General features: G+C 43.0%; 1 long non-coding RNA gene across 1 annotated transcript; it reads left to right on the top strand.

The window, feature by feature from the left end:
• Window positions 1-8,300: 8,300 nt before the first annotated feature.
• Window positions 8,301-23,144, top strand: LOC109298235. The gene is made up of 3 exons (XR_002097548.1): window positions 8,301-8,311; window positions 11,681-11,683; window positions 23,025-23,144. It is a non-coding gene; the product is annotated as an uncharacterized LOC109298235 (long non-coding RNA).
• The last annotated feature ends 3,733 nt before the right edge of the window (window positions 23,145-26,877 follow it).

Consider the following 26,877-nt stretch of genomic DNA (forward strand, 5'->3'; position numbering starts at 1 on the left):
TTACTCTTCACTATCGCTCTGCATCAAAGAAGATTCTTCCCCTCTTCCCTCAGGTGGAGAAAACAAAGTCAACTTATCTCTGTCCTTCTATTCAGGTCTTTATGGTAACCCCTTCTCAGTCCTGCTATTCAGGCTTTTACGGTACCTCCTTCGCAGTCCTTCTCACTGGGCTGTTGTGCTGAGGTTTCAGGTTACCTGAAAGCTGCTTTGTCTTGGCTTCTTCCCTGTCAACTTTCTCACTAGAGCTGACTCCTTGAAAAGCCTTCTTTGCAGCCTCCTGAATGCTCTCAGCCATTCCCGCTCTTACTTTGTTGGGTTCAGGAACTTCCAGTTCTGGTGGTTTCTCCCTTGTCTGCTCTGAGTCTCTCTTTATGGCAGAGCTCATGTTCCTTCCTCCTCCCCTTTGGAAACACTGGGAGAAGAAGGATCCCTGCATGGCTCTGTGTAGCTTTGCAAGCACCCTGCCAACCCTGGTATTTTACTTTCTACCACCAGTGTCTCTTCTCTTCCCTTACAGCTTCTAAAATTCTGTTTCTGTGCATATCCAGAAGTGCCTTCACCTTGATATAGCTGAAATATTGATGCTTACTCTTCTCTGGGGTTCAGAAGCCATGTTTGTCTGGTTCAGTTTGGCAGGCATTGTTACAGCACACCTAATGGACTAGGCCAGGGGCAGGCAATTATTCCAGTTGGAGGGCTGCTTAATGATTTTTGGTGAGCTGTCGAGGGCTGTATCAGTACCCTTGCCCCCTGACAGTTGCCCCGCCTCCTAGTCGTCATCTTGGGACCAAAAGTCCAACCCTTAACCCCTGAACTTTTCCACCAGAAGTCCCTCTCTTTGCCCCAGACATACTTCTTTTGGAAGGGGGTAGGGTGCCATTTTGAAACTGGAAAAAACCAAATTATATATTAAAATATCAAACATCTACTATAATTCCTGCTGTACTGAGCCACTCCAGACAGGTGGGTGGGGGGAAGCTTCAGCAGGAGGCTCCTGCCCCATGCACGGAGATCCAGCTCCAGGAGCCGGCTGCCTTCTACCTGCTTCACCCTCCCACAGGGGCTGCTCATCAAGATTTAGATGATCCATATTTGCATTTTAGCCAAATTACCGTTTAATCTAAAATATAAAGATAGCAGGTTATAACCCATATTATGCAGTGGGGAACAGTGTCTACATCTCCTGTGGAAGGTGTTCCACTTCTGCCTTTACTTTTGCAGGAAAATGAATTGAGATTGTATTGTTCTAGAAACATTGCAGGGTCAGACCTCTGTAGCTTAGTGGCTAAGGCACTGAGGGGGTTGTTGAAATGTTGACTAGAATCCAGGACTCAAGGGCCATCTATATATTTTAGATGAAACCAGTAATTTGGCTAAAATGCAGATATGGATCATGTTTAAAATGTTATGGAAAGATTTCATTGTAAAGTGTGAATCTTTAAATAAACGATCTTTGTTCCATGCCAAACCCCATAGCTGGATATGGTGTCACTCCAGATACCATATTGTGTTTTAATTGCTCTTAAATTCACTAAAGAAAGCATGTGTCTGTAACTCTGGTGCGCACAGCAAGAAAATGGTCCAAAAGACTTTAGTAAATAAGTTTTCTATAAGTCACTTCTACATGGCAAGTTTATTGTGCCAGCCAGCAGTGTCTTCAACCATGATGTACTGCTTTGTGCACCCTGCCATTTAAATTGAAAGCAGTGTAGCAGCATCTGTAGCAGCTAAGTAGAACAGGAGTAAGTTCATTGGCATTGTCATTTAAGCAGTGCTAATTAGCTCACCTGAATGACTGTGCAGCCACAGTATGCTGCTTCCAGCTTAGAGGCAGCTCACACAGAGAATCAGGGCACATTTGGGGATGCTCGGAATGAGAAATTTATCATGTAGACATGCCCATAGATAATTGTGATTTCCAAGCTTAGAAATCTATGCTAATAGTCAACAGCTTTTACCCTGTATTCCCATAAAAGTCCAAACATTGACAGGCAATAAAAACTACATGCATTGTGTTTCTTCAGTTATCTCAATTTCTGTTGGAAGAGTAGAGCCAGTGTACAACATTGTGTGCAAGAAATGGCTAGAAGTAATCTTTCTAGCATGGTTATGAATCTTGATTTTTGAAGCTCTGTTCTCTAGAGCAGAAAGTCCCTGTGGACAGCCCATAGCCAGGAAAAGATCTCTTGTCAATGCATACTGTAGTTTAATTTAGCAAACAATCTGTGTTACCTTGGCATTGTGTATAATAGTCAACAGACTGTGCAGCAGGTGTTATAAAGCACAGCTGTTAAGATACAGCATTTAAAATAATCAGATAAGATGAAGACAGGCTATCCTTCTGTGTAAGGAATGGAAAGCAAAGATTGAGGAAGCCACTTGTATTCAAAATTGTTCTTTGAAGAAAGTGTTTCAGCATGGAAAACAACATTAGAATATTATTTGAGCAGATCTTTTGTAGCTCCATCCTATGGCCCTGTAGAAAATGTTATCTGAAACTTATATTTTGCTTCTACTAACAATGGTATGGCAATTGCATTAAATTTTTTCTAATGCAAATCATACACGGATGTCACTTTTAAGCCATTTGGCAGCTTTTCAAGCATTTAGTGTAATTCAGCATAACAGAATTGTAGTAATGCTGCAGTTACCTAATAAACTTTTTTCAATTAAACTCAGTTTTTGGAAACCCAGCTTTACTTTTTATCTCAAAAACTTACTTTTTCTCTACAACAAACTGAGCAAAGATTCAAGCAACACTTAAATACTGGCATTGTTCCAGGAGAAGACAGAAACTTGACTTGGAGCAGATGCTTTGATTATTTTTTCCTACATAACTGCAAACTTCATTGTTTTGTCTTGTTTGTTTAAATATGTTATGCAGTATGCTAGTAATGATTTAGCATACATCTTGCAGGCATTCCCCTGTCCTTTTTTAAACATTGTGATAGTTGTATCTGAAAGTGTAACATGAATCAGTCATACACAAAAGAGAAATATGTCTTTGTACAAGTTATAGGCATTTTCTCTCTATTTAGTATGGACAATACAGTTGTTCCTCCCTTCCTTTTTCCCCCCTTGGCATAAAATAAAGCTGCCTTAAGCAATGGTAACTGTCCTATGCTTGGTGTAACATGGCATTTTTGCTTAAAAGCATAGTATCTAAGTTTAAACCAACCTGTCTGTCATATGCAGTGTATTTGAAAAGGCAAAGTAGCTCGTAAAGCACCATGCTGTGAAATGAAATGGCCAATCTGTCTCAATGGCTCGAATGTCATTGTGTAGATGTACAGCTTCTACATCAAATAAGCAAGGGACATAAGGAACATTTGCTAGTTGATGGTCTGAACTCTGACTCCTTTGAACCTGCATCTTGCAATTTTTTTTGTGTCTGCTGATAAGTCCAGTGGTCTGTCTTAAGATATTGCAGCTAATACATACAGCTCCCTTTTGTTTGATATTCCTAATCAATATAATGGGGTGGGAGTGGGTGTTTGGTGGCACTTGATTTCCTCCATCCAGGTATCTTCCAGTATTCTGCCCCGCCCCTCCCCTCCCCTCCCCTCCATTTGACTATGTGAAAAGGCTTGTGTAGCTGCAACTCCAAGAATGAGAAACCCTATATTTAGGCTTGGCAGGATTAGATTTTTATCAGTAAATGCTGATAAATGTTGATTCCACCTCATACTCACTGATGAAAAAATATTTCCATCATTAATCAAAATTTATAGAAAGGGGGTGTAAGAAAATTATGGCTCATGGAGTGCATGACAACAGGGGGAACAGTACTACAAAACCATGCTGACTATAGTTTGGACTGCAACTCCCAGAAATGCCAGGGGACTGGGAACAAAGAAAAAGCACATGAAAAAGGGGACTGGGGAGCTACAGGCAGGTGGACCTGGGCTTGATGTTAGCTCTGCTACTCAGCAGCAGTTCTACAGTAGTTACATGTGTTGCAGCCAGCATTTAAACTACACTGTAATAATAGTATACTGTAATTATTAAATTGCCTGCCCCCGTACCCTTAATTTATGCCATCCTGAAAATTTAAATTAATAAGAATTGAAGTAAATGCTTAAACCAGTGGCGATACATAGGGGGTGCACATGCACCCCCTGAGAGTGCTGGTGCATCTCCTAACAGGCTGCGCTCCCCACTTAGGTAATGGGTGGGGAGCTGGCAGGAGTACCAATGTGCCCCCCTGAGAGCGCTGGCCAGGGAATGGGAGAGCCAGATGAAATGCTGCAGCCACTTCCAGGAGCACCGTGACCACTTCCCGGTTGTTGAAATTTGGGGCCCTCCCTCCCCCAGTCGGCAAGATCAACTGTGGGGGGACCCCCCTGACTAAGGTGGCACTGGTTGCCGATAGCTTAAACATGATTTTTTTAATAAAATTAGTTTTAAAAAAATCAAAGTCTGCCTAGCCTACCTATGTTGTGGGATTCTGGACTACGTCTCTTGGAGATGCACCACATAATTCAAAATTAAGTGGAATAAGAGCTTAATTTCAAGTCACTGCTGCGGGTACCTCATCACAATCAGCTTTGAGGCTGGGGTGTTCGTCTGGGTCTAAGTTGCTTGAAAAGGATACTCTTAGTTTGTGAACAGCTCCAGCTGCCTCTGTAGCAGAACAAGAACATCTACAAACCACTCAAGACTTTTTGTCTCTGAAGCTAAGCCTCTTCAGGGCACATATCCCAACTACCAAAAAGGATTGGAGCAATAGTTCTCAACCTTTTTAGGCTTGGAACCCCCTTGTTTGACTTGAGGGACTTGTCCCTTGACTTGAGGAGACCCTCAGAAAATGCCAGCTATTTTTGTACTAAAGAAAAGTAATAGAGGAATTGTTCTGGTGCAGGGAACTCGGAAAGACAACAACAGGTCAGAATGTTTTTAATACCACGAAGTCCTATTTGAAATCTCTGGGTTTATGTTGTGAATCATGTTTGCACACCTAAGTGTGCTAACATTGTGTGGTATCCTGCAGCACCTTAAAAGGATCTCAAAGCATCTTAGGGTGCTGCAGTATCCTGGTTGAGAATCTCTGGACTACAGAGATTTCTGTAAAAATTAGACTATCTTTGGGTGAGTGGCAGGGTCAGCATGCAGGGTCCTGGGCTCATGCCTGTCCTGTCCATTTGCTATTTTGCTCCCAACTTGGAAGTATGTCAATAAGGCTGCTCCTGGTTTGTTCCCAGAACCTGCAATCAGGCCAGTCAAAGACAGAGTTTTGTTTGTTTGTTTTTGGCATCCATACTTCAGTGAGTGATAGTGGATATTGCAGCTTTCTACACTTTCTCTTGTGCCTGTACAGGCCAATGATATACTTGTAGGTCCTGCCATAGTGATCACAGGTATACATGGTGTTAGGGGCTATTGTACTGACAGGCTATTTCCTTCAGTCACATTTCTGTTCTAATTCAAGTGACCATTTCTCATCGTGATGTTGGACCCCATGATTGAGAAGGGAGTGCCACTTTGTCACTTTGCCACTTAGTTTCCTGCTAAGACCTTCCAAAAGTTTAGGTCTATTCCAAAAGCCTTCATATCCTGCTTGCAGATGTCTTTGAAGCACAGTTTTGGGTGCCCTGCTCTTCTCTCCCCATCTTCAATTTGCCCATAGAGGATGTCCTTCGGGATTTGCTCATCTTCCATCCTCCAAAGATGGCCAAGCCAGCATAGATGCCACTGATTGAATAGTGGGCAGTGATGGTTGGCAGGCTGGCTTTGGTGATGACCTCTGTGTGGGTGATTCTCTCTTGCCACTTGATGTCAAGCATGCATCATAAAGAGCATAGGTGGAAGCTGTTCAACTTCTTTTCTTGATGTGCATATGTTGACCATGTCTTACTGCTATACATAAGGACATTGAGGATGCAGTCTTTGTACACAAGCAGCTTAGTTTTGATTGTGAGTTATGTATTGTTCCAGACTCATTTGGTGAGCTTACTGAAAGTGTTTTATTGTTTTTCCAATGCTCACATTTAGCTCTTCATCCAGTGATAAGTTATTGCTCACTGTGGGTCCAAGGTAGCAGAACTTATACACTGCCTTGAGAGGTGGGCTGATAGATGGTGACTGGCAATTATCCTGTTCTAGTACTACAGTCTTCCTGATGCTGATGATCAGGACAAACATCCTGTAAACATGGGAGAAACAATTCCTGAGTATTTGTAGTTGGCCTTCTTCATGGGCGGTGAATGCAGCATCAGCAAAAAAGGAGCTCTCATTAGTATACTTACGGTTTTAAAGCATGCTTGTGGGCACAGATGGGTGAAGAGGGAAAAGGCATGCTCTGGCTCCTCAGTGCAAAGACTTGTCATGCCTTCAGTGTAAGTGATCACCAATCAGCCTGTCTAAATTCATTGTGCTGAAACACAACCCAAAATCTCTGAAGTGTAATTCTGCATCTAGCATGCTTCCATTTGTCAGGCCTTGCAAAAGGGTTCTGAAGGGCAGCCGTTATGCCTGTCTTCTAACATTCCTGAATTTGGGAACCCTGTCACCATCAGATATGGGACTTCTAGGACCAGCCTGTATCATTTCTGCCTTTTTGAACTATGTTGAAAGGTTTTAGTGGGCTGCATTGGTGATGTGTGGGGGGTGCATGTGCATCCCCTGAGATTGGGAGTGCACCCCCTGAAAAAAGCGCTGCCAATGCTACTAGCAGTGCCTGTGGGTGGTCACTGGTTGCCTCCCCCACCTTGTTGGCATTTGTGGGTGGTCGTTGACTGCTGGTCAGTGCTCACCACCTCTCCACACCCTGTCGCTGACACCCCTGTGGCCATTTGCGGGAGCTCCCTGTTTGGCTCACCCTTGCCGCTGACACCACCACAGCTGCCTGCTTGCTGTTGCCATGCTGCCGCCACCTGCAGGTGGTTGCTGTGCCCTCCCAGCCTCCAGGGGCACACGTCATTCATAGTGGGCTGAGTATCTTTTCTTTCTCTTTTGCTGCTGTTAATGCAAGATAACAAAGAAGTTTTAATATTTAGCTATTTTCATATGCTTACCATTGATTTACAGAGCTCAGCACTTGTCAGAGAGCTGGGCGCTTTGCCTCTGGAAGCCTTCAATTTGTGGCCAAGACAAATTGAAGGCTTCATCTGGATTTTCACAAACTTAAGTATAAATACAGCCCATGTGTACATAGGCACAGATCTGTTCAGCTAAATGTGTCCAGCTGGCAAACATGTGAATCCTTGTTCTTTCTTTTAAACTGAAGAAATTAGGTGGCCAGTCTGCTTTTTCTGTGTGTCATCAGTGAGTGCACTTGCAAAGCATTGATTGCATTTCACTGGAAATCATGGTAGGCAGAAGTTTTAAAATGCTTTACATCTTCTCTATTTCTGGAGGTCACCTAATGTTTGTGAATCCGTCTCTGAAAATTAGCAGCACATACACCCATAGGCTTAGAATTAACTTTAAGTTCTGAAGGCCTTGTTACACTTTACACTGTGAGACAACCACAAGTTGATCAGTGTTAGTGCTAGCTCGAGCTTGGAGCAGTTGCACATTTATGCCACCAGGGGGCTAGAGGACTAAAAAGTAAGAATCCCACCTCCTATTCTAGAATTTTATTCTGTCCCTATAAACTTGTGGCTGCCTGCCTCTACTGGGGAGCAGGCAGTGAAGAGTTAACTTGCAAGCCTGGCCGCTGCTGATGTTGCTACCCTCTGGTAGGGGAAGGTAGGGAAGGGAGTGCAGTGAGCAGGGTTCTTGGGTGCTGGGGGAGGGTGGGGAAGAAGGCAGTAGATCTGATCTGGGCCAGGGGTTGGGGCACAGGTGGGATGTTTACATAAGGCTGTAGCCTACAGTAGCTACATCTTAGTGTAACATGACCTGGGTAACACAGGTCAGAGGTAATCTTCTCCTGGAGTGGCTTCACCTTAAACCTCATAATGAATGCTTAAACTAGTTTCAGGTGTTACTGTGTGAACAATCCAGGCAATAAGAGCTCCAAGAGCTGCCCAAAATTACTGTGTAACAAAGCCGGAAAGCCTTGGCCCAAGTCAGGCCAGTGGGTGGGGGGGTAGGCAGGTGGAGTGTGGGGTGTTTGAGTGTTTACATTAATATGTTGCCTAGGGGGGTTGCATGTTAGTAGAACCCGAGTTGAGTAATGTGGATCAGAGAGAAACCTAGACTGGAGTGGGGTAACTAAGTCACCTAACGTGCTTAAAATTAGTTTCAGGTGTTTAAGTGTGGACAGTCTAGTGGTTAAGAGCCAGGAGCTGCCTTAACACTCGTGTAACGAGTGTTAAAATTGATGTGCCTAAAATTAATGTGTAACATACACCCCTGTGTAACAAGTGTGATTTACTAACCCGATTCCTTTTTCTTTTTCACCTGAGCTAATAAAAAGCCCAGTGGCTAACAAAGGGTGGTAAAATAACATCTTAAAAGGGCAGGTATCAAGAGGGAAACATGGTAAGGTTGGCAACCCATAGTCTCTATGATGACAACAGAATGCCCTGCACAGGGAAACTTGTTGATTTACACCAATTTATGCACCAGAGATTGATTTTCAGGACAGTAGTGGTACATGTATGGTGATAAGAGGAAGGCTTCTGAGATCTCTTTTTGAAAATCAATTGGATAATTAAAAATATTTCTCTGGCAAATCAGTTTATGCCACTAATGCTGACTTTCCATCAGTATGATGATCTATTGCTAAATATACCATTTTCTGCTTATAATACATAAAGCTGTATGCAATATGCTTCTTTTCCATATGCCATTGTCTTACAATGGCACTTTCCTTGCAAAATTTTGTAGAATGATGCAGTCCTGTGGTGGAATGTTAATGGTATTTACTACTTTTGTTAAAACACTGAAACTTCTCCTGGCTGGCTATAAAACACAGGCTACAATGAGAGAAAAAATATTTGGGAGAGTTTTGTGTGTGATTAAATTTCCTCACATACCCAGATGGAATATAAACACAAAAAAGTGATTTACTGGAAACTTTACTTTTCCTAAGAAGCAAGTAATTGAAAATGAGCCATACCTGTTAGTGGCTATATCTTTAAAGCTATATTACAATTCAATGTTAGTTTAGTTTTTAAATTTTCTTTTCATAATTTTTCTTTTTAAGTGTTTGGGGTGTTTTTAGTAACCCTTCCACTTGTTCATCCACTTGTTCATCTGGCATGTAACTTGCAATTCAAAATCTGTACTTATGTTTCCATAACAGAATTATAGAATTATTTAAACCATTAAAATATAGTGACTTCTTTAGAGGTGCACTGATACCTTCTTTAGAGGTGCATTGGTCCCATGTCAGATCAGCACCAATATAAAGAAAATAGACTGTATCAGAAATCAGCCTAATGTGGCCAATAATGTGGCTGATAAATGCCCTGTGCTTATGCGCAGCCACAGTGCAGCACAAAGGCAGTGAGCAGCACAGCACAGCACAGCACAGCACAGCGGTGTGGAGAGCTGCATGCAGCTGATAAGTCTGTTGTGGTGGAAGGAGTGGGGTGGGGGAGGGAAGGAGCATGGGGGGGGAACTTAAAGGCCCTACGGTGATGGAGGGAGTGGGGCTGGGGTGGGACTGGAGCAGGTGCTACTCATTCAGGGTGGGGCAGGTGTGGGATGGAGCTGCAGCTCATCTGGGGGCATGGGTGAGGGGGCCGGCTCCCACCGCTGCAAGCACCTTGGGAGGCGGGGGGAGGGTGTGCCCCCAGCTCTGCACGGGGTGGGGCAGGCTGCAGCTGCGGATTAGGGCTGCTGGTGTGCCGGGCTCTTCCCAGCCAGGGCTGGGCCAGGCTGTGTATAGGGCAGGCAGTGGCATTGGGAGGGCTATGGCAAATTTTGGGGTGGCTTCAACCCCTCCATAACTCCCTCCCAGTGCCACTGCTGTCTGCCCCAAGTGCAACCTGGCCCAGCCCCCACCAGGAAGAGCCTGGCACAGCCCTGCCTTCAGTTCCAGCCTACAGCAGCCGCCCGGCCCACCCTGTGCAGATCTAAGGGGCACATGCCCCACCCCATGTTCTCCCAGTGTGCGCACAGCAGTGGGACCCGCCCCCTCCTCCCCACATTCCCCAGACAAGCCACTTGCAGCTTTGTCCCATGGCATGCCCCATTCTGGCTGGGCTGTTCCAGCCCCAGCCCCAGCTCCAGCTCCAGCCCCAATCCCTCCCTCACTGCAGGGGCCTTGATCACCCTTCCCTATGCCCCTTACCCTCCCTCTCCCCTTCCACCACAACAGACTTACCAGCTGGACACTGCTCTTCAAGCTGCCAGGCTGCATATCAGAAATCGCACTGGTATCAGCCAATATGCCTCCTTTAAAATCACCTATCAGTATTGGCCCCAAAAATCTCTATCGGTGCACCCCTAGATTTTTTTAAACCCTCTAATGCATGATGCTGGGATAGATTAGATTGTGTTTTGATAGCTAGCTCACAAGCTTTTAAAAGTCTGAAGGACAATTTATAAAACCATTTTTGGTAAATCAGAAGAAAAAAAGTTTGGCAATTCAGTGTATTGAAGAGTTATTTCTTTCTTTTAGGTTGCAGGAGCAATTAGCCCAGTGTGATGACCAATAGAAATTTCTGCAGTTTAACTGGCAGTTTGCCAGGTTGAACTCTAACTGTAGATTCTTTGAGACATAAGTAAAAACATTCCCTAAACCTCCAAATATTTCATATTAATATTCAGCTAACTGCTGTTCTAGTTTGGATGCATTATAAACTGAATTTGTTTCTTCATAAGTTATTGTATTTATGTAAACATACATTGTAGAACAGCATGGGCAGATCTAGAATTTTGAAAGTGGGGGTGCAGATGGCAAGGTGAATCATCACACCAGTTAAAAATAAACTAGAAGCTTTATTAATACACTTGGAGCCTAGGGCTGTATTATTCAATTTAAGATTGAAGCAAAGACAAATATAACTTCATTGGAATGAGTTTAAAACTTCAGGTCTGTGAAATAGGAGTTTCATTACTAGGAACCATTGGTACAGCAGAAGAGCAGAATTGCAGAACTGAGGACAGCTTGATTAATGGAACATCAAGACCATTAAAAAGGAGAGAGTTGGTAACACCTGTGGAAAGAAGAGATGAGAAATGATCAGGTAGATTGTAATGAGCCATGTAGTCAAGCAACTCCCTCAGCACTGCCTGACCAGAAATGCTGCTGCCACTGCCAGGCAGTTGATTTTAATTTTTGGATGGAGCAGGAATCAAAGCAGGGTGCAATTGCACCAGTGCAATAGGGGTGTGTGCAACAGGTCCTATTCATTTTGGATTCAGCCCAAATCAGGGACAGTGATTCAATTAGTTGATTCAGATCACAGTACGCAATTCGATTCAGGGGGACGAGCAGGGAACGGGACAATCCCTGTTCCCCTGAACACTACCAGGAGTAACTAGGAATAACAGCCACAAGTTGACTGAGAGTAGGTTCAGGCTAGACATCAGGAAGCGCTGCTACACAGTCAGGGCAGCTAGGATCTGGAACCAACTTCCAAGGGAAGTTGTGCTCGCTCCTACCCTGGGGGTCTTCAAAAGGAGGCTAGATAATCACCTAGCCGGGGTTGTTTGACCCCAGCATTCTTTTCTGCCCATGGCAGGGGGTTGGACTTGATGATCTGCTCAGGTCCCTTCCGACCCTACCAACTATGAAACTATGAATCACCGAATCTTTCCAAATCTCTCTGAATCAATTCAGAGGGTTCCAATTCAATCTGGAGAGATTAGAGGGTCTCTTGATTCGATTTGGATTCAGAGATTCAGCCACTGAATTGGGCCGAATCTCCATCGAATCGAAACAGGGACCGAAGTTTCACACAGCCCTACAGTGCAGCCCTGGATTCATCCCTGCAGAACAAATATCGTGTAGGATTGCTCTACAGCAGTCAGAAGTGTGCCTTAAAATAATACAGGTAATGTTTCAAGTTGCTATTTATATGTCAGAGATTGATCTCTAGGATGAGTTTCGAACCTATTTTTGTAATGTGGATCATGGTTAATAAAGCATATTGTAATAGATATTAATCTTCTGTTTAAATAGGCTTTATAGAGCTTGCTTGGGTGCCCCTGTTTCAATTTCTTCCTGCTACTATTTTCTTCAGCGTGCTGATCTCCTAGCATAGCAAGATTATCTGCATTTCCCCTAATTCTGAGTGTTTTATTTTAATGTTGACCCCTACATTTGGCCTGAATCTGAGAGAGAGGAGTACTCTGTAGCCCATTTACAAAGGTCTGTGTAGGGGTGCTATCTGGAACACTGCTCAAACTCTCAATTTATCCATAAAGAAGCAAATACTTAAAAAAAAGAAAAAAAGAAAAAAAAGGACAAGGATTAAATTTAGTATATAATATTGATCTTTAACATAAAAACAGGGAAAATGAAGAAAAACTTGTTCACAGAAAGCTTTTTTTCTTAATTGCCATCAATTGTTCCCAAGTGATACATAATATCAGATCAAAATTCACTACTATAACTTCTTTTTCTAAAATTGCCTTTGAATTTTCAATACAAAAGCAAAGTTCTTTGGGCCAAGTCCTTGAAGATCTCTTCTCAACATCTCAACAGTGGTATTTTTTCTTGCACAGAAAACTGTGCTACTCAATTAAGAATCCATAACTCTTTAAAAAATCATAAAGAAGTATTTCCTTCCCAGGAGGTCTAGTTTCAGAACACATGATGGCGGCCTCAAGCTCTTAGAACAAACAGGGCCTAGAAGGAATCCAATCCACAAATGTAGTAAGATATAAGCACTTTAGAGCTAATAGTCTATGCATTACTAACACAATAAACAGACCGATTGTATCCAGATACACTGACTGCCAAAGCTGAATGAAAAATAAGTGTGGGAGACTTACCAATACAGCCTGGCATGTCCGGGCTCACAGAATCTTCATTATGATTGCTGGAGTCTGTCCACTAATCAGGTATTGCTAGGAAGGGGCTTGCCCTGCCCCTGCTCGGGGGATGCGGGGAGAGTGGAGAACCCCAGACCTGGTTGTAGCCTGCTCTTTGGAGGTCCAACAACACTCCAGGGAGGAGCCTCTGGAGTGAATAAAAGGAGCTCCATTGCCCAGCGCATGGGAGATGCATTGAAGGACGGAGAATAGAATGGACAACGAAGAGCTGGTGTGAGCTGGCTAGCAGGCAGAACCAGTGCCCTCAAGAGCCTGAAGATGCCTCTTCCCAAGCGGGAGCGGCTAAGTCCCCAGCTCCACTGTGGGGAACATGGTGTTGGTGCACAGATCAGTGCACAGAGCACAGACCCTGGGAGCTGTTAAAGGTGGCTCAGGTCTGCAACCCTTGGTGTGAGGCAAGGGATCCAGTGCACTCAGCAGTGCGTGGATCCAAGACCCTGGGAGCTGCACAAGGCGGCTCAGGTCTGCAACTGCCGGCAAGCAGCTGGGACCTCAGTGCACACAGCAGTGCACGAAGCTTGAGACCTTGGGAGCAGCTTGAGGTGGCTCGGGTCTGAGATCCCCCAGCATGTGGCCAGAACCTCAGTGCATGCAGCGGTGCATGAAGCTTGAGACCCAGGGAGCAGTTTGAGTTGGCTTAGGTCTGTGATCCCTGGCAAGCAGCCAGGGAACTCAGCGCAGGCAATGCTGCATGCAGCATCCGGGAACAAACTGAGACCTGGCACCACATGAGGCAGCCCAAGCCTCCAACCCCCAGGAGAAGGCAGAGCACAGGGCCACCTGTGGGCAGCATCCCAAGCAGAGCCAGTGGCTTGGGAGGCCTTGCCCATGAGGAGCACCTTGGCCAAAGGGACAAGGAACCCCTGTCCAGGCCCTGGAGTCGTGAGTTGTTCAGGAAGGGATTCTTACAGGGGAGGAGAGCTACCATGGCTGTGAGGCAGTTTATCCTTGGGGAAGCTTGAGCTAACTGTTTGTTGAGGTGCCTTATATTTTGTGGGAGAGTGCCTCCTAGTCTGTAACACTGCCTTGTATTTTGTGGACATTTTAACTTTATATATTAGTTGTTTAATAGAGTGTTAAGTATAAACTTCTTAAGGGACACCGTTGGGACCCCTTTCCTGATGTTTATATATATACTTACCTATACTTAGCTGTGTATATTTGTGTTTTGACTGTTGTTTAATTGTATGTATACCTACTCACCTGTGCTTAACTGTTGGTTGTATGTTTTAGACCTGTCTATCAACACATTGCTTGGGGTTACCTGGAAGGGTGTAATCTTTCAGGCTTTATTTGTAGGACATAGTATTATATGATAAGTGTATGTTTTTAATTAATAAATATTGCTATTAATACATTATTGCTATTAATATTACCATAAACATTTAGCTATAATATTAATATTAACATAATATTAATATAAACATTATTGCTACTAATATTAATAAGTGATATTGCTATTAATAATATTGATATTAATAAACACACCTGTATTTATTAATAGCTCATATATTTATTAATAGCAATTTCTCTTAATTTTTGTATATATCAATAAATCTGTATATAGTTAAGTAGCTCTTATCCTGGCTTGGTTCTATAGGGAGTAGAGGGATCTGGCCTGCATATTGCAGCTCCCTCGCACAGCACTCCTGTTTGCCACTGATCCCTTCTATCTGGGGAGGGGAGAACAGTACTTGGGTGCATGCGGATTACGTAAGAAAAATTATCTCTGATTTCTGGCAACAAATAAAAACTCAGTATATATCCCTTTATATTGGAGGCTATAACATTTTTGTTCTAGGTTTATGCAACACCTACCAAAACGGGATTGTGGTCAGGGACCGGGGCTTCTTGGAGCTGTTATAATACAAATGATGTATAAATGTTACACAAAATATATTATGGGAGAAAAATTCTGGTCATACTATTCTTCATAGAAAACTATTTTGATCCCATAGCCAAGATTTTGTTTGCCTCAGGGGAGGTAGATAAACTCATAAAAGCTAAGTAAGTCATCAGATTCAAGAACCAAAACCAATACCATATGACTAATCTCATTGCTTGACTGATCAAAAATATCTAAGATGGAAAACAATTTGGTTAGAATCTGTGAGTTGAAACATGTTTATCTGATGTGTATTGAACATATTTGGTAATAAAGAAATAATGGGGATTGTGATCTATCTACAGAAAAACATCTATGAGAAGGAAAACAACTCAAATCAATGAATGGTTTTGTGTAAGTCATTCTTTTAGGTTTAAAAACACATTTCAGTTCAACAGTCATTCTGTTTATAGCTACGCCTGGAGCAGATTTACATCTTTCTCAGCAAACTAACTTTCTGTAGATTGAGATATTATTTTTTGGAAGAAATGTAATAATATTTCTTATGGGAATTTGTAGCAGCTCTTCTGTTACAATATTATCTATTGACAATAAAATTATCCTAAGTAAAATATTTCAATACTTATACATAGCTTCTGTTGTTTTTATATTTGATACTTCAGATTTTAATTCTAAAATATGCTATTATTTTAATATTGCTAATATTTTACATATCTGAAGTCTCTTTGTATACAATGTACTCCTGATCCCAAGAGATGTTGAATGTTCTGTAATAATTTTCAGCTCCCGTTAAAGTTCTTGGCAGTCATAAGTATGTTGTACCTTTCAGGACTGGGGTCTATTGTATATGTGTAGCATTTGAGAGAGATTTTTCAAACACAAGAAAAAAATGATAGCAGGGAACTGAACTCCCTAACCTAGGAAGCTCCTTGTAGTCCTGTGTTCCTATAGATAGGGTGACCATATGTCCTGGTTAGGCCTGGGCAGTCCCACATTTGGATGCCAGTCCTGGCCGGCAGGTGAAAATTAAGATGAGCATCCCAGGCTTGGGACAGGGAGGTGGAGTGGTATGAGTTGTAAAATAACAGCAAAATTGCCCTAAAATAGATTTGCTTGATTAATGGAATAACCATTAAAAAAGGGAGATGGTTGTTAACACCTGTGAACTAAAGAACAATAGATCATTAATGGGCCAGTACCTCATTTAGCTGCCTGAATACCAGAGCTGCAAACATGCCACCTCACCCTACCCTGCCCTGCCCTTCCCTACCCTGCTCCCATTTCTGTCTGCAGCAGTGCAGCTGACTTGAGAGGTGGGGGAGTGGGGGGAGGGGGAGGCAGTGTCCTGGATTTCACATTGTCCCATATGGGACATATAGATATTTAACATGGTAATGCTTCTTCTAGTTTAATTTTAGTCTGTACCACAAACACTCCGTTTGAACTAACTCTGAAAAATTGCACCTGGTTAAGGAAATAATTGAATTCACCTGTTCTTTAACTATTTTCCAAGACCCAAGAACATACCATTTTGGCTAAGCACAGACCATCAAAAAGCCCAAGGGGGAATCAGTTCAATCTATGCGGGTTTCTCCAAGCTGTGTAGATTGGATCAGGAGAGAATAGAAACACATTTTTCCTTTGTGAGGGGTTGGGGCGGGGGAGTGGGGGAGGAAATATATGCTTGCCTGGCCAAGGTCAGAAGCTGAGGGAGCACTCCTGCACATCTCCCAGCATGCCAGGCATTGTTGAGGGCCACCAAGCCAAGGCCATCCTTGAATGGCTGTGGGCCACATGCCCCCAACCCCCTGCTGTCACCATAAACCCTTCCTGCACCAGAGCAGATCCTGGCATGCCTGGTGTTTGGACCACCAATGACAGGGGAACGCTGGAGCAGGTTTTGGGGAGGGAACTGAGACTTCAACTCTGTCAGACGACAGCCCTTCTGCTCAACCTCAGCTCACAGCTGAAACAGACAGAAGGGGGCATAGGGAGCCAATGTGGACACTTCCCTAAGGGTACATGCAGTCCAGAGCTGGTGGGGGAAACTCAAGGGGAGCCAAGATGAAAGCTTACCTCAGGGTCCGCATAGCCCTGGCTCAGCCAGAAAGCAGTCTGAAGCTGGTAGGGGGAGCCAACAGGGATCCTGAGGGAAGCTGCTGTGTTGGCTCTCCCCATGCCTTGCTGAGATCCAGGCTGCATGCTGGCCGAGCTGGGGCTTTGCAAATCCAGAGGGAAGACTCCTTGGTGGTTCCCCACCATGCCCTAGCAGCTTCTGGCTGCATTCTGGCCAATACAGGGCTGTGTGGACCCTGAGGGAAGCTTCTATGTTGGCTTCCCATGCCCCCCACTCTGAACTTCCTTCCTGCCTTACTCCAGGCTGCATGCTGGGCAGAGAAGCTATGTAGGTGGCTCTGTGGCGGCCTGGGGGTAGGTCCAGCTAGGTGCTGGTCTGGAGCAGCAGAGTGTGAACTGTGTCCCAGCAGGCCGCTGTGTGTGGGGGATGCTGGGGGACTGCGAGGTAAGTTGGGTTGGAATGGGATCTGGGACAGAAGTTCAATAGACTGATTTAACCTAAATCAGTTAAGTCTGATAATACATCCATCCAGGTCTCTCTCAAACTGGGCTTGCCCATTTAGGTTTATGTACACTGAACATTTGCTCTGTTTCAGGTTTAAAGCTGTTTCTGGTCACTTATAACAGTTTATGTGTCATGCCTGTCCTTAGCTTTTAAGTTTAGGAGATGTCTTTAAAAAGATCCATAAACTGTTGGTGTCTCAGGGGGATGAAGGAAAAGCGGTGGGAGACCCCTCCCATGGTGGGAGTTGAGGTGGAAACAACCTGCCATTACAACAAAAAGAAAAGCCCTGAAGATAGGGCAAAATTACAATTTTCAGGAACAGCCAGGCTGGATGAGCCGCAGCAGGACAGAACGCCCGTGTGGTTTATAAGCCACTTTTATCTGCAGCTGGGACCAGCGTGGGAAGACGATGTCGTCAAAGAATGCTGCCTGGTGGAGATAAAAGCCATCGGCGGGGAAGCATCTATGGGGACGCAGTAGGGAACAGGCTGTGGAGATGTTTCCTGAGCCAGGCAAGGATCGTGCGGCCAGAAGGAAGAGAGCCCTAAGAGGGACCCTATGGAAGGATCCAACAGTAGTTAAAGGAAACAGAGCCTCAGATGGTGAGGGAGCCAGACTGGGCAGGAAGGTGGCAAGTGATGACAGAGTCCACAGCTGCCAGATGCATGAGTGGGAAGGGCTTAGCCCGCTCCCCAGAGTCTCAGTTAATTATTTCTTTTCTCAATTTGCCCTAAGCTCTAGGGCAGGTAAAAAGGGCTGCAAGCAATGCTCAAAGGGCATAGCGAGCCAGGACTACTTTGGGGACCTCGGCACAGAGAAAGGGACCCAGCACATCACCAAGGACAGCTCACCATCTTGAAGACACCTGAGCGAAGTAAGAGAACCAGAACCAGAACAGATAAGGAGGGTACAGGAGGCAATACCTGAGGGTGATCAGACTAACCACCAATTAGCTGTTCCAAGAGGCTGGTGCATGGCTGGAGTATAGGGGAGGTGGAGCCCCAAAAACACCTGCTGGGAGTAACGCCTGACCTGCGGACTGCTACAGGGGGAAGCCCCGTGACTAAACGGAAGATCCAAGTTGTGGCAGGCAAGTGCCAAGACTTTCCTTGGGGAGAACATGACCCAACATCACAGCTGCAGGAGCAGTCACCATGGCAGACCCCAGGCGCGCACTTCAGGGTGGCCAGGGAACATCTACATGAGGCCAGGTAGGTACAGTTGGGAAGAGGGTATTTCTGCAGCCCTTCAAAATCTTTTGAGGTGATCCCTCTGAAATCTTTCCCTACAGTAAAGGTGTCAAATTTCCTTTGTGGTGACAGAAAAAGCATGTTTTATCCAGGGATTTTGGAGTATACTTGCCTTCCCCCTCAGTCTTCCTCTCCCCCTGTAAGATTACTCTTGTTGTTATACTTCAAAATACTCTGCTAAACCAGTTTCTAGAACTCTCATTCTGATGCATCTAAATATTGTTCAAAACATATTTGCTCCACATCTGTTTGTACTTTAGCTGGGACAATTGAAAGAAACTGACATTAAACCTCATCTGTTTTTAAAATGTGCTTTTCTACTTAACTAGTATTGCACTGAGGATATTTTTTTTCTTCATCTATCCCTATGCATTTTGGAGGCAGAGGGTGATATGAGCAGAAAATGAGTTTCCAGCTCAGCTCCATTGCTAGGAGAAGTCTGTGGAGTATTTTATTAGTAGAATAGAAATGAGTTTTTTGGTTCTAACGCTAGCTAAAATCCCACGTTAATGTAATGACTGTCTCCATTGTTTCCATGAAAGTTTGAAACAAATATATGTGAACCAATGGATACTAGCTTTTTTTTGCCAGCATCACCCAAGGGAAAATCGCAGAGCTCTGAGAGTTGATTGTATAATCCGCATCCTTCAAAATTTAATCGGTTTCACCCAACAGCATGGTATGTCAGAAATGCAATACCTTGTCTCAGAATTAAAGACAAATTTATTTGGAAAGAAGGCCTAAAAATATGACAGTTTTTGCAGCTCATTACTCCTCTGCAGTATGAATATGAGCATGGATTTTGGTTGATGAAATTATTTATTGATTTTGAAAATAATAAGCTGAGCAGATTGTTGCAGGATTTACATTTTACCTGGCAGTAACAGAAAACATTTTCCATTCAAAGAGAATGTTGCACAGGAGGAAAAATGTCAAATGACTGTGTTCTTAGCTAAAGGCCTCTTATAGTTGAGATTATCAGATTTGATGGATTAAGCCTAATTGATTTAAGAAAGCATCTGCAATACAGGTTACTAGACACTGAGGTAGAATCTTACCCGTAGGGGAATTTAAACATTAAGCCAGTATGCCTAACTTCTAAGAATGCAGACAGGGGAGACAGTACCTGACATTAATCACCAGTTTGAAGAACTTGCCTCAGAGCAATATTCAATTGTTTCCCATCTTCTATCTCTTACTTTATTTAAGAAAGCACTAAAATTTAGCTAAAGCATGCAGAAAAAACACTGATTTTTGGTTTTGGGAATAATTCATCAAACTTGGATTAAGAAGATATTCTTTGATTTATTTTAGTATTCTAGTAAAAAAAAAAAAAGTAAAATGAATCTCACAGAACTCATTTTCAACAAAGTTACAAGTAAGAGAAATGGAAAAAAAGAAAGCAAGAAATGGATTTGTGGTTGTTTATTAGAAACTTCAGTGTATAGAAACTTCTTTGTATTTTTATGTCATATGTAGAAGTATTGCATACCTGTAGTTAAATGCATATAATCTTGTTTTTTGGACAGGTTAAAGTGATATGATTTCTTTTTCATTGGAAACTTTTTATATCTTCAAGATAAAGATTTGGAAGATGCAGATTCTCAGATGCAGTTATTTTGAGTAAAGGAATATGTGGAATATGAGAAGGTAAATAAGGTGGGAACTAGATGCTATAAGGAACGATTCCTTAAAGACTTGTTCTATGCCAGTACATTGAAATATGAATGAGTTAAAAGAAAGAATTTAGATTTTCAGTTCTCTGGCTCCAGAGGCCTTTCTTCCACTAGTTGTTGGAGCTAATTGTATACCTGAGGATGGAGTGACTTCATTTTGTTTAGGGGAAGAGGAAGGATTTCTCAGTGGAACACTTTCAATCAAATGTACAGTATTGTTATCAAAGTTGTAAAGTTCTGTGCAGAGAGGAAGATGTATTTTTTAAAACTCTTTTATGGGAGGGTCTGTAAGATCCAGGTGGATTCCCTGCTCAGTATCAAAAACCTGAATATCTGGTTCCAAACGTGACTATTTCAATGACATTCCATTTCACAAAATGCTCCAAAGGTTTTGGCTTTTTTTTCCAGTACAGTGAAATTAAATTTTAAAATATTACATCTATGAAATGGAAGTGATGTCCTCTGGTCAGCTCTAGTGGCAATGTTCAGGATTTTAATGGAGCCTGAAAGGAAGATGGTGATGCTGCACAGAACTCTAAAAACTGCAGCAGGATTGTGTTTTGTTTGGGTTTTTTTTAATGAATGTTACCTTTCTTATTATTGCTTATCGTTTGACCAGTAGTCTTATTACTGTGCTTAGACTCATGGCATCTCTAGGAAAATCCCAGCTGTTAGATTTCACTCATTTTTTGACTACAGAAAAATAATAGAGCAATTCTTTTGTTGCAAAAAAAGCAGAAAGATAACAACAGGCCAGAATGATGCTAGGAATTCCTATATGAAATCTCGAGAGTTATTTTGTGAATCCTGTGTAGGTGCTTGCACACCCAGCAGAGGTAATATTGAGTGACATCCTGTGACATCCTGTTGCACCTTTTGAAAGGATCTCATAGCACCCTGGTTAAGAATCACTGGCATTCAGTGACCAATGTTTCATAGTCGTTAGGGGTTGGAAGAGACCTTACAGATCATCGGGTACAGCCCCCTTGCACTTGGGTAGAAAAGACTGCTGGGATTAGATGACCCCAGCAAGATGGGCATTCAGGTTCTTTTTGTAGATAGCCATGGTGGATGAATGTACCACCTTTGGTGGGAACCTGTTCCAAACCTTTGGCACTTGACTTGTAAAGAAGTTTTTCCTTATGTCTAGCCTGAAGCGATGTTCAATGAGTTTGCGCCCATCATTTTTTGTAAAAGGAAGCGCCACATCTTCTCCTGCCGTGACTCAGATTGAACCAAGGTTGCTGCAGCGACAACACAGAGTACTAACCACTATCTACAATCATGGCAAGTGATGCAGGAGCTAGTTCTGCTCCATAAATATATTTGCCTGAGTATCTCTAAATGCTTGTCCATTAATTGCTTGTTTCCCACAGCTTTTCTGTGAGGTAGGTGAGGACTTTAACAGCCTATTTTGCCTGCAGTGGCTGAAATGGCTTCCATGGGGTCCTGCAGAGAGCCAGCAGCAGGAGTTTGGAGTTCTTTAATCTCTCTGAAGTTATGTCTACATTGCATTGACAATTATGACTGCAGTCTAGTGTATAGACACTGAGTTGGCATGAAACCATCTAGCATGAGTACCAGTAGCAGTCTGGCCATAGCAGAAATGAGTTTATAACAGCACAAATATTTTGTCAACTTCTTGCAAAGGTTTTGCATTCCATATGAAGCACTGCTACAGTTGCAATTAGTAGTTAGTACCCAAACTAGCTAGTAGGGCTGTGCAAAGCTTTGGTCCTTGATTTGATTCAGCAGCGATTCGGCCTGATTCGGTGGCCAAACCTCCAAATCCAAATCAAATGAGAGGACCCTTTAATCTCTCTGAATTGAATCGGAGAGGTTTAGAAAGATTTGCTGATTCGGACTTAGACACAGCTTTAAATGTTTTTTCTACATGTCTCTAGGTAGCAGGTGGCCGTGAATGCTGCCATGATGGGGCGCATGGAGTGCCCTACAGAAGCGCAGAGTGGGGCTCGCCAGCATGCTTGCCAGCAGACCCAGAAGTGGACCAGAAGCACTTCTGGTCCACTTCTGGGTCTGCTGGGGAGTGCACAGAGGGGTCCCCCTGCATCTTCCTGGCTTAGTGATTGGTGCCTCCTGGTTCTGGGGGGGCACTCCCCAGTGGACCCAGAAGTGGACTGGAAGTACTTCCAATCCACTTCTGGGTTTGCTGCCAAGCATGTGGAGGGCCCTTTCCCCACTCCACCCACACACTCCCGTGGGACGCTCCATCCAACTCAGCATCACAGCATTCATAGCTTTCCTCCCAGTACAAATGTCTGTGGCCAAGGATGGCTTCCAGGTTTGAGAGAGAGAACCAGCAAACCACATGTTAACACAGTGGTGGTGATGACCTACAATGAGAATGAGAGGTCTGTTCTTGAAAGCTAAGTGACTATAAATGGCCAAAGGGGATGTAGGGGTCATTCAGAACAAAGGCAATTGGTAGGTCAAGGAGAATGAGACTGGAGAATACATCTTGAAATACAGTTGAAGATCATGAGGGAGAGCACTTCCCGTGAAATGGAGAGAGTACACAATTTGGAGATAATCCCAAAGTGAGTTTGAAGATAATATATCAATACAGCAGTTGTAGACAGTTTGATAAGTGACTGAGTAGAAGGATAGGAAGATATATAGTGGTAACTGGTGTTTAATTTATATAACTAAATGCACCCATTGCAATTTTAGGTGCTAATGAAACACTATTCTGCTTTTGGAAAGCAAGAACCAAAAGCAGATCTATTGATAGGAAAGACAGTTAATCCATCGAGCCTGTGTGAGTCGGCAGCGATCCGATCCAGCTTCGGATCTGGCCACTTCGGATGGCAGCGATCCAATCCGGAGCTCCAGACTGGGTTTCCGCCTTGATCCGGCCAAAGTGGCTCCAAAGCTTCGGAGCCACCTCCGAGATCCGTCCATAGGGTATAATGGGGGGAATCAATGAAATATCTATAACTTCATTGTTTTTTGTCTGATTTGGATGAAACCTGCAGGCATGGTAGCTTCTGCTGAGAGCATGGAACCTGCCAAGTTTCAAGAAGATTGGTGCAGGGGTTTGGGGGAACTGCACCCCAAATTCTTGAAAGCAAAACTCCTGTCATGTCTGTGTTACAACCACAGGGGGGGTCAAAATAGCAGGGGTGGTAGCTCTTACTGAGGCCACAAAGCCTGCTAAGTTTCAAGGAGATCGGTACAGGGGTTTGGGGGGAACTGTACCTCAAGCTGCGGACAAGCAAGACTCGTGACATGGGTGACACTCGTGCCATGGGCGTCTGTTAAATTTCCATTCCAAAAATGTGCTGCTGTGGCCCAAACAAAATATTTTAGGGTTTTCGTTTCCTTGCCATTTTTAGTAGTAAAAAGGCCTGATCTAATTAGCTACTGAGAAACACTGAAGAGAGCTCAGTACCAACTTGAGTAAGAGATAAGGGATGGTATTTATCTTGGAAGGTATTGTTCTACATTTTTCAGACCCCACTCCATAGTGTAAATGCTTTAATAGTAGGTTGTATGAACATAATAATCCTTGTGAGCTTAGCCTTTTACAGTTGTTCTTGTTGGACTTTAAACCAAACTTTTCTTAAGTTTCAAACTATTTATTTTCTTCAAAGTGCTCCTCTACATAGGGAAGCCAAAGCAAACAGAAAAAACTGCCTTCCCCCAGGCTGCAAAACTTTGCAGACTTGCCAAGCTCCTTGTGCCTCCTCTCTTGCAGCTAGGGCCTTCTTTGGTACTCCCAGCTACGAGTCTACCCAGCAGCTGTATTCCTTTCATCTAGATGCATCTTCTGGCTTCTTAAAAGGCTCTACATGCTGTCACAATCCTTTACAGTCTGTACAAAACTTAACTGCTAAAGTAATCTTACTTGTCATTCTTAATAGATTAGCTTCTTTAAATTCGTTTGTTGATTTACTAACTTTTTTTCCTTCAACAAGTCAAGTTTAAGTTTCCTATTTTTATTTAATTTCCTGAATAAATTCCCTTTACTCTGTGAATCTAACCTAACTTCTTTTTTATTCTTCTGATCTCCCAGTACCACCAGTGATATTTTGGTGTACTGTGGCCTGCTTCCTCCAGTCATGTCTCTTTACAATGCCACTCATTTTGTTTAAGGTTCCAAGTTACCATGCAGCAGCATTCAAATTCCACCAGTGGGCCCTACTCCATGATGATATTATATATGACAAATGAAGGACTCTTCTTAAAAGCAGACTGTTTAATAACTTTATTTGTATGTTTCCCCTTTATGGTACTCTGTTTTCTTCCATGCAATCTTAGGGGAAGGAAACTTGCATGCTTTAGTATATGTACAATATATATGGGAATTGTGAATTTTGCAGAATAGAGAGAGATGCTTTATATGTGCTAGACGCACTGTCTGCACACAGGAAAACAACATGAGAATCTTATAATTTGTTTAGGTTTGACGATCTATTTAGCACAATGTTTTGTGAGGAACAAAACACACAAGGCGGTATTTAAAAATAAAAATGTCCTTAGACATAGAATAGTGGTAATGTAAACATAATGTATCTAGACTTATGCTTTACTGTAGCTGTGGACCAAATTCTGATCTCTTACATCATTATAAAATCTAGAGTATTTCAACTAAATTTGCTAAAGTTACTCTTAATGTAGATCTCTGTAACTGTGAAACTGTTTGGCTTTGTAACTCAGAAGCTTGAAAAAGCTTTAAGATACTCTTAAAATATTCTGTGGTGGTTCCTCCTCTTCCTGAATTCTGATATTTACATTTTCCAGTTTGGTAGTTGTTGTTATCTTCTTTTTTTTCTTTCTTTTTGGAGGGTTGGGGTGGGCAGCTGGGCAGGTACCACTGCTGTTGTGTGGGAGCAAGGTGAGTGGATGTATGCCATATCTGAGATCCCTATAGTCTTTGCTCCTGCAGAGCAGCAGCAGTACTTGCCCAGCCTCTTGCCTGGTGCACCATTCCATTCCACCTCCCTGCTGGATTCCACCTTGAGAATTTTGACTAACTGGCTGGGACTGGCTTATGGAATCCGGGACTGTTCTGGCCAAACCAGGACATATGGTCGCCTACACTGTGGTGATTTTGAGTGCTCTGGTTGTGGGGTTGCAAATTTGGAGGGCTTCAAATTTATGTCTGTCTGTTGCCTCAGTGCCCCCACCCTCTTTTGGTTTGTATGGGACCATTATTTCTCCCCTCTTCATCACAAAGTGCCCCTTTTATGACTATAACAATTGTCACATGAAAAGATAACAGCAAAAATATATATAATACGCTTCAGCTACAATCTAGTGCTACTTAGAAGCTTTACATAAGGAGGAGATATTACTAATAACCAGTTATGCAGAAGAACAGTGTTTGTGTGGTGATCAACTAACTAATCATCTCTTTATAACTTTAAAAACCATGAAGTCTCTGTAACATCATCTAGGATGCCTTGGAAAGTGGGATGTAGACAGGAGGAATATTCGCTTGGATATAAAATGGGCCGAGGGGCCTCTCTCTAGTTCTCTTGCATGACTTTGGCCAAATCATATAAACTTCATTGTCACAGTTTCCCTGAGGGTGGGTGCGGGGCAGGGGAAGGGGGGAGAGGGAACTTCACAAGGATATGGAAGAAGAATAATTTGTTAATGTCTGTTTTACATTTAAGGATATACAAATATCTTAAAGTGTAACAAAAGTGTAGAGGACTAGTAATGTTATATTTACTAATTAAATTTCTTAAGCAAGAAAAATGGAGAACTTACTGGAAAAATATTGCATAAATATTTTACTGCAGTATTTTTTCCTCTTGTATGTCTGTGATTTATATATAATATTATTTGTTTTGTTTTAAAAGTAGAAGATCTTTTTGTGTGTTCCCAATCCAATGATTTATTTGTCCAGCAGCTGAACTCTCAAACTTTAATAAAACCTGTGCTTTTAAAAGTAAAACAGATCTCTCTTATTTATGGCAGGGCTGAAAAGCAGTGGCCTACAGGGCCCTGCAGCTCTCTCTTCCACTGCCTTGTGGTAGAGGGCTATAGGGGAGACCACACGCTGCCTATGCCACCTGCACAGCACAGAGTGCTAGCCTAGCACAGTGTATGGCTCAGGGCCACAGGGAAGATGCACAGCCCTGGTTTAGTGGGGGTTTGTACCTATGACAGTTAGGGAAATAAACAAGAAATGAGGATTCTTTTTGTGATATCTTTTGTTGCTCCACCTACATAAGTGGGAACAACATTAGGCAAGGTTGTAGGCCCAAACAGCCCTGTGATATGAAAATGAGGTGAAAACCTTTCCTAGAAATTTATCCTGTGGTCTTATTGATTAAAAATGCTATAGAAATTTTCACCTGAAAGAGTGTGTGAGGATTCAAATGTTTCATTACAATTACTGTATGTTGTTTTTTCTCTTTTTTGTAATCAATTGACCAAAGAGACTATTTTTAATTGAGCAAATTATTGAATGTGATAGATGCTTTACATCCTTGATTCATGATGATCTGGAGGAAGAGACTAAATGTATGAATCTGGATATGCATACAATGCATACTAAGTATCTGTCTTAATGTGCTTTAGGAAGTCCATACTGCATGGAAGGCTCTGCATGAGCCCCCTGACCCCCTCCCCCTTTCCCAGCCACCCCCATGG

The sequence above is a fragment of the Gavialis gangeticus genome, unplaced genomic scaffold (assembly GCF_001723915.1).
Source record: "Gavialis gangeticus isolate Ggan-Ray unplaced genomic scaffold, GavGan_comp1, whole genome shotgun sequence".
Classification (NCBI taxonomy): Eukaryota; Metazoa; Chordata; order Crocodylia; family Gavialidae; genus Gavialis; species Gavialis gangeticus.